General features: G+C 47.1%; 1 long non-coding RNA gene across 1 annotated transcript; it reads left to right on the top strand.

The window, feature by feature from the left end:
* The first annotated feature begins 312 nt into the window (after positions 1 to 312).
* LOC138760386 (uncharacterized) lies at positions 313 to 6,666 on the top strand. Its single transcript, XR_011355582.1, has 2 exons — positions 313 to 544; positions 4,596 to 6,666. It is a non-coding gene; the product is annotated as an uncharacterized lncRNA (long non-coding RNA).
* The last annotated feature ends 476 nt before the right edge of the window (positions 6,667 to 7,142 follow it).

Below are 7,142 nucleotides of genomic sequence, written 5' to 3' on the forward strand. Positions count from 1 at the left end.
ATTTGCTAGAATGTTTCCCAGACTTCAGGAATTGAGTTTCAGGGAAAAGTTAGGACTTTATTGCCTGGAACGTAAATGAATGAAGGGAGATTTGATAGAGGTATATGAAATTATGAGGGGAGCTGTGAGTGAGTTGAACCAACCAACTGACTTTACTGAAACTCTCCGAGAGCTTATCAGAACCACTCCCATGATCCTTTTCAGCCCCTCCCACTGGGACCCATTGTGATGTCAGCCCAGTGTTAGCATGCACCTCTGGAACCCGGTTCACTTGTGGATCAGTGCTGCTCACTACATGACCTCCCCCCCACCCCACTCCCTCCCCACTAGAACCGGTGTTCGGAGGTGCCAAGTCCACAGTTCGTAAACCATTTGTACATTTGGGAGGCTAACCTCTCCGTTGCAGGGCTGGACCAGTTACTGATTGGTCAAGGTCAAGGTGTTCCGGTTTGAGGCGGTTGACCATGAACGTTTCCTGCCTAGCCCAATGTCGAAAAGGCACGCACTTCTGTTGTATTGTAACACCTTGTATAAACCTCATATGGTGTGTGTGCCTCTCTTTATGAAGATGTATTCACAGTCTTTGAAATCATTCAGATGTAGGATGGAGCTTAAGCATGGTGTAAGGTTGGTACAGAGGCCAAGGTGCCCACCTTTTCAAAAAGTCATGTCAGCAGGGCTGTAGGTGTTTCCTTCTGCCCACGAGGTGCTGGCACAAACTCTCCCTGAACTGTCAGCTGGGCCCCATAGACGAGCTCAGCGGAAGATGTGGCCAAATCCTCCTTTGGCATTGTGCGGATGCCAAGGAGCATGCAAGGCAGCTTGTCCACCCATTCCAGGCCTCAGAGCTGTGCCATGAGGGTTGTCTTCAAATGCTGATGGATCCTTTTCACCAGGCTGTTAGCCTATGGGTGGTAGGCCATGGTGTGATGTAAATGGGTCCCTAGGAACTGTGCCAAAGCTGCCCATAGGCCGAACATGAACTGTGCCCTCCATCTGACATAATATTGGAAGGAAGGCCGAAAACCTACGATCTAAGGTAGCACTCAATGTTTCCAAAACCAAGGACCTTATTGTTGACTTCAGGAAGGTAAAACCAAAGGTGTGCGATCCAGCGAACACTGGATGATCAGGGGTGGAGAGGGTGAGTAAATTTAAATTCTTGGGAGTCACTATCTCGGAGGATCTTTCCTAGACCCAACATACAAATGGCATTGTGAAGAAAGCAGGACATTGCCTTTGTGGAGGATTGGTATGACATTGGAAACCCTGGCAAATTTCTATAAATGAGTGATGGAAAGTGTGCTAGCCGGCCACAACATGGTATGGTATGGGATCACCAATGCCCCTACCCCTACAATCCAGGACATCAAAGGCAAAACCCTCCTCACCATCAAGAATATCTACAGGGAACGCTGCCGTTAGAGGGCAACAGCAATCGTCAAGGATCCACACCACCCAGCACACGCTCTATTCTCGCTGCTGCCATCAGGAAAGAGGTGTAGGTGCCACAAGACTCGCATTTTCAGGAACAATTGCTCCTCCTCCACCATCAGACTCCTCAACGACAAACTCCATCAGGGACACATTTAAGGTCTCTTACTTTTGCACTTTTCTTTGTTTGTGTATAGGTTTATGGCACTATCAATAGGTAGGAATTCTGCCTTGCCAGTAGGAAAAAGAATCTCACGGCTGTATGTGATGTCAGAGTACTCCAACAATAAGTCTGAACTGAACTGAACATTATACATGATGATCATGGGGCCACAGTCTCAAAATGAGAAGTCAACCATTCAGCACTGAAAAAAGAAAAATATAAAAGAGCAGAAAATCCTTGGATGCTGTGGAAGATCAGTCTTTGAGTATATTCAAGGCAGAGATTGATCGATTTTTTTTGACATCAATAGAATTAAAGGGTATATACTTTTTGAGAGTGGTAGACAGCAGAAGTGTGAGAGGAGGTGGTGGAAGTAGATACAATAACAATGCTTAAGGGGATTTAGGTTGACAGGTATAGGCAGGGAATGGAGGGATATGGAGGGTGGCACAATGGGCAAAGTGGCTAGTTCAATGCTATTACAGTGCCAGTGACCTGGGTTCGAATCCATCACTGTCTCCAATGAGTTCAATTTATTGTCATTGTAATATTATGGTTGTTCATCCTTCATAGGCGAAGATGACCACGATTTCAAAATCAAATGGAAGATTGGTGGCTGTGGGTCCAGAAGTGACTGATGAGCCCAATCCGGGCCCTGAAGGCTCGCCCACATGTGGGACACAAGTGGATGGGTGCTGTTGTGGCAGTGGATGCTGCTTGGGCCTTGCACACAGCACGCTTTCATTGCTCATCGGTGATGCGCCTGACTTCAGCTGAACAAGTTCCTGTGGTGATCTTTATGCACCAAGTTGCACGGTCGAGGGCAAGTGTCTCCCACGTGTTGATGTCGACACCAAGGCCTTTGAAGGATGCTTTGAGGCAGTCTTTGTAAAGTTTCTTCTGCCTCCAAACTGAGCGCTTGCCCTGACACAGGCCAATCGGCTATCAGGTGTTCTGACCACATGTCCAGCCCACCTGGCTTGTGCTTTCAGCAGGAGGGTGTAGACGCTGCAGAGCCCAGCACGTTCCAGGATTTCCAGGTCGGGGTCTTTGTCCTACCACCTGATGTGGAGGAGTCTCCAGAGACAGCTCAGGTGAAAGTGGTTGAGCTGTTTGGCATGTCTGCTGAAGACTGTCCACGTCTCGCTGGCTTAAAGAAGGGTGGTAACGGCCACTGCACAGTAGACCTTCAGGTTGGTGGTAAGGCTGAGTCCTTTCTGCTCCCAGACATTCTCACGGAGTCTTCCAAAAATTGCGCTGACTGTGGCAATCCTGTTGTTGACCTCATTGTCTATGTTCACTGCTCGAGAGAGTATGCTGCCCAGGTATGTGAACTTATCAACTGTCTGGAGGTTCTTGCCCTTCACCGTGATGCGCGGCTCCTGGTATGGCTTTCCTGGGGCAGCCTGGTACATAACTTCGGTCTTTTTGGTGTTGATCGTCAGACCAAAGTTGTCGCAGGCTTGTGAGAAGCTGTCCATTTCACGCTGCATCTTCCGCTCTGTGCTGGCGTTGAGTGCGCAGTCTTCAGCAAACAAGAAGTCTCTGATGACCGTCTCTTGCACCTTTGTAACTGCCTGCAGGTGCCTGAGGTTGAACAACCTGCTCTCAGTCCTGTACCTGACGTGGATTCCTTCTTCATAGTTACGGAAGGCATCTGTCAGCATGGCAGAGAATACCATACTGAACAGAGTCAGGGCGAGAACACAGGCTTGTTTGACTCCATTTGTCACTGGGGAGGCCTTCGACTCTTCGCCGTCATCCAGAACTTCCACCATCTTACTGATGTAGAACTGCCGGACAATTGTGATGAACTTGCTGGGACAGCCAAACTTGTCATTGTAATAAATCAGTGGCATATTACATGGAATTGCTTTTGTCTGCTGTAAGGCAGAGAGATTAGCCATCAGCAGAAATTGTCTAAAGTACCTCCTTACAGGCAGAGAAAGAGAAGCAAAAGAGAGTCCGTAGATTTGCCTCCAGCGCTCCTGCAGCCCCTGCAGCCACACACAGTCCAGTCCAAACCACTGGCGGCCTGATCTCCAGATGCGAAGTCCGACACAGTCAGGAACCCTTCAGTGGCTTCACGTTCGGCACCACCTCGCATCCCGGTTCGGATACCTGGTACCCCTTCAGTCAGTTCTGAGTCCGTTTCCAGCAGTCTGCCGCCCAGCGTGAGTCTCCCGAAAGCATTCTCCAGTGGCCCGCAGCCTCCATGGGTCTTTCGCCTTGAGTCACCAGCAACCTGCCACCAGAACCCCTTCCTGCCCGCCGCAGTGATCACCTCTCCTCTGGTTCTCCTTCTCAGGATGGTCTTCCCGCTTTCTGGTGCCCTGTGCCAGTCCTCCAGTCCTCTGGAGTCTGCAACCCCTTGTGGCTGCTGCCGATCATAGCATCCGTAGATTGTGTCACAGGTGCCACCACCTTGGGTCCGGACCCCGCGGTCATGGGATTTTAAATGAAACTACTCATTGGCTCCTTTAATGGGCCATTCAGTTGACTGGGCCCTTGGACCCCATGGGAGCTCTGTGTCTCCGCTTCCCGTTCTCCGTGGGAGCAACGCTACCATTATAGCAACACCGGGAGCACTGCTATTACACTAATAGAGTTTGTATGTTCTTCCTCTGGGTGCTCCGGTTTCCTCCCACCCTTCAAAACATACAGAGGAGGAGGGGGTAGTTTAATGGGGGTATTTGGGCAGCAAGGGATTGTGGGCCGGAAGGGCTTGATACCATGGTGTATGCCTAAATTAAATTAAGAAGCAAGTTCAGGCAGATGGGATTAGCTTAAATGGGCATCATGGTTCATAGAGTGAAGGGTCTGGTCCGATGTTCGACTACTCTATGCCCTATGTTCTCCATGAGGTCAGTGCAGGAAAGTGAAAGGCAGAGCCTTTGAAGGGCTGAATGGCTTGCACCTGCTTTTATTTTTTTTAAATGCTTTTCCGTCGTGTTTCCAGCAGCATTTAACTACGCATTCACCATCTTGTAATTGACAGAGACCGAAAACAGAGCAGTGCATCCAAGGTGTCCTGAAATGTTAAGGCTGGAAGGTGACTTGACATCATTTCTCCTTCAAAGGAAAGTGTCTACTGGTGATTTTGTGTGGAGACAAAGGGGATGAGAAATACAACTGTAGCTCTGGCCATGGGCATGTCACAGTGTTACTGGTCCGTGACTGGATGAGGGAAGTGTCAGAGAGATGAAAGGTTTCGCCGGGGATGACAGACCCAGAGGCTGCAGAAGGACTGCTGAGGAGTGGAAATGGAAGGGTAAAGCAGAGGACAGCACCGCAGAAAGATTCCAGTAACTGAATGGCGAGAATGCAAGCAGCCCTCCCTTTAAGAGATTGAGGTCAACGCATTTTAACCTGTGCCCACCCACTTGTAAGAGTTTTGCCTTGTGAAAGCCTTGAAGGAAATCAGATACTCATAGCACTTTTTTTAAAAATAAAGTCATTATTGCCCTCTGTGCCAGTGATACGGTGGGACTGAGTGATGCCAACAGGATGCAGGTACAATTGAAATCATTAAATCTTTAGGATGTTGCCCTTTGCCAAATGAATAATTAGTGTTGATGACTAGCGATCGTCTGCTGGTTGCAAATAAAATTGATACTGGAGACAGTTCAGTATCAGCTGCCTTGTTGCGTTTCCAGCTTGTGGGGGTAAAGCCCTTGAATAACGTAATTTCAATCAATGTCATTTCTCTGTGACATTGTTGAGAAAAAAATATAATAACGAACCGCGCCACTTTTTATTATTGTTGGGGTTGGAACCAAAGCTGCCTCTTACAATCGTTTTCTTTTCAAACATTTATTCCTTGATTTATCCTTGATGCAATGAGCATTAAATGTGCACCATGCACTCATTAAAAAACCCCAGAGAAAATGTATTACATTAGACAAAATTAGAAGTGTTAAGGAGATTTGCCAATGGACAGCGAAGCTGTGGATATTGGAAGAGCTCTCCGTCTGCAACCAAAAACTGTACAGATGTTCTGCAGTCATGCCAAAAAGATTAAAGCTGGCAGCTACAAATTTAACTCGGAGTAGAAGCAACGTAATGGAAAATATGGAGACTTTGAAATATCTGCTTCAGTATAACTCTCCATGTTCGCTAATGGCCATACAAAAGACAGCTTTAAGTTTATTTGAAGAACCAAAGGAACAATGGGGTTCTGGTGCTGGAAGTGAAACCTTCGTGGCAAGTCATGGTCAGCTTGAGCATTTTAAGAATTGCTCAAAATTTCATAACGTACAGATAACAGGTGGGTCTGGTAGTGCAACATAGGCATCCTGGATCATGTCCTCCGCCTTTTTTTTTTGGCAGCCGATACTACTGGAAGTTGCACACCTGTGCGAGTCCTCGCAGGGCCTGGAGGAAGTCATCACCCCATTTGCCCGGTCGCTGTCTGCGGGTGCCTGGCGCTTACTTCATTAACTTTCTCCCTGTATTGTCCCTTGAGCAAACCCATTGCCTGCACGGACGAGGTGGCATCGCTGATCATTGGGAACACTCGGGGTCCGATCTGGGAGAAGAGAAGATGCAGTCTATTTGCTGGTTAAGTTTTGAAGGAAAACCTCGAAACAGCATAGCCAGAGTTCGAAGCTGTCTGAGGCATCAGGCGACTGTGGATCGAGCTCCAGCTTCTCAGGTTTCAGGAGTTGGTCCATTATTGGCGATAAAAACCAAAGAAATGGTGAATAAAATTGACAGGCAGTCAATAACTGGCTGAAAATGAGTGACTGATTTACAGGCTTTTATTCACAATGGACAGGGGCCTCATCCTGTGCCATGACCCGGGCTTTCTGGGGAAGGGTCAAGGTGTTAGAGGCTTTATACAAGGTCAAAAGAGGGAGGGGCCACAGGTACAGTCACAGAACAGGGCAGAGCCAGGTAATCAGGAATACAACAGTTCAGCAGTTCACCACAATTTGTTTTTATCAATCTTTCTTAGATGCCAATATAAGCACATATTTATTTCCATGTTTAATATTAGAATGATTTTGGGTCATTATTTAGAAGTTTGGTGATGCTTGTGTGACCAGAAATAAACGATAGGAACTTAACTCTTGTGTTTATAATTGAACGTATGGTAAAATTAGTTTTGTTTAATGTCATCATAGATCCTTGCATCTGTACTTTAAATTGATCTTTAAGCATATTCCTTTAATGCTTCCCCTCCCCCATCAGACTCCTCAACAACAAACTCAGTCAGGGACACATTTAAAAGCTCTTACTTTTGCATCGTAAACAGCTTGTTTATGTTTTTAATTGTTTACATGTGCACATTGAATACAGTTTTGTTTGCATTACCAATAAGAGGTAATTCTGCCTCGGCCGCAGGAAAATGAACCTCAGGGTTGTATGTGATGTCACATACGTTTACATTTAAATTTGGACATACAGTTTGGTAACAGGCCATTTTGGCCCACGAGCCCGTGCTGCTCAATTTACACCCCATTATTCTAACCCCACCCCTCCTCCCTGGTACATTTTGAATGATGGGAGGAGACTGGAGCCTGGAGAAAACCCACGCAGACAT

Source organism: Narcine bancroftii, chromosome 4, assembly GCF_036971445.1.
Source record: "Narcine bancroftii isolate sNarBan1 chromosome 4, sNarBan1.hap1, whole genome shotgun sequence".
Classification (NCBI taxonomy): Eukaryota; Metazoa; Chordata; class Chondrichthyes; order Torpediniformes; family Narcinidae; genus Narcine; species Narcine bancroftii.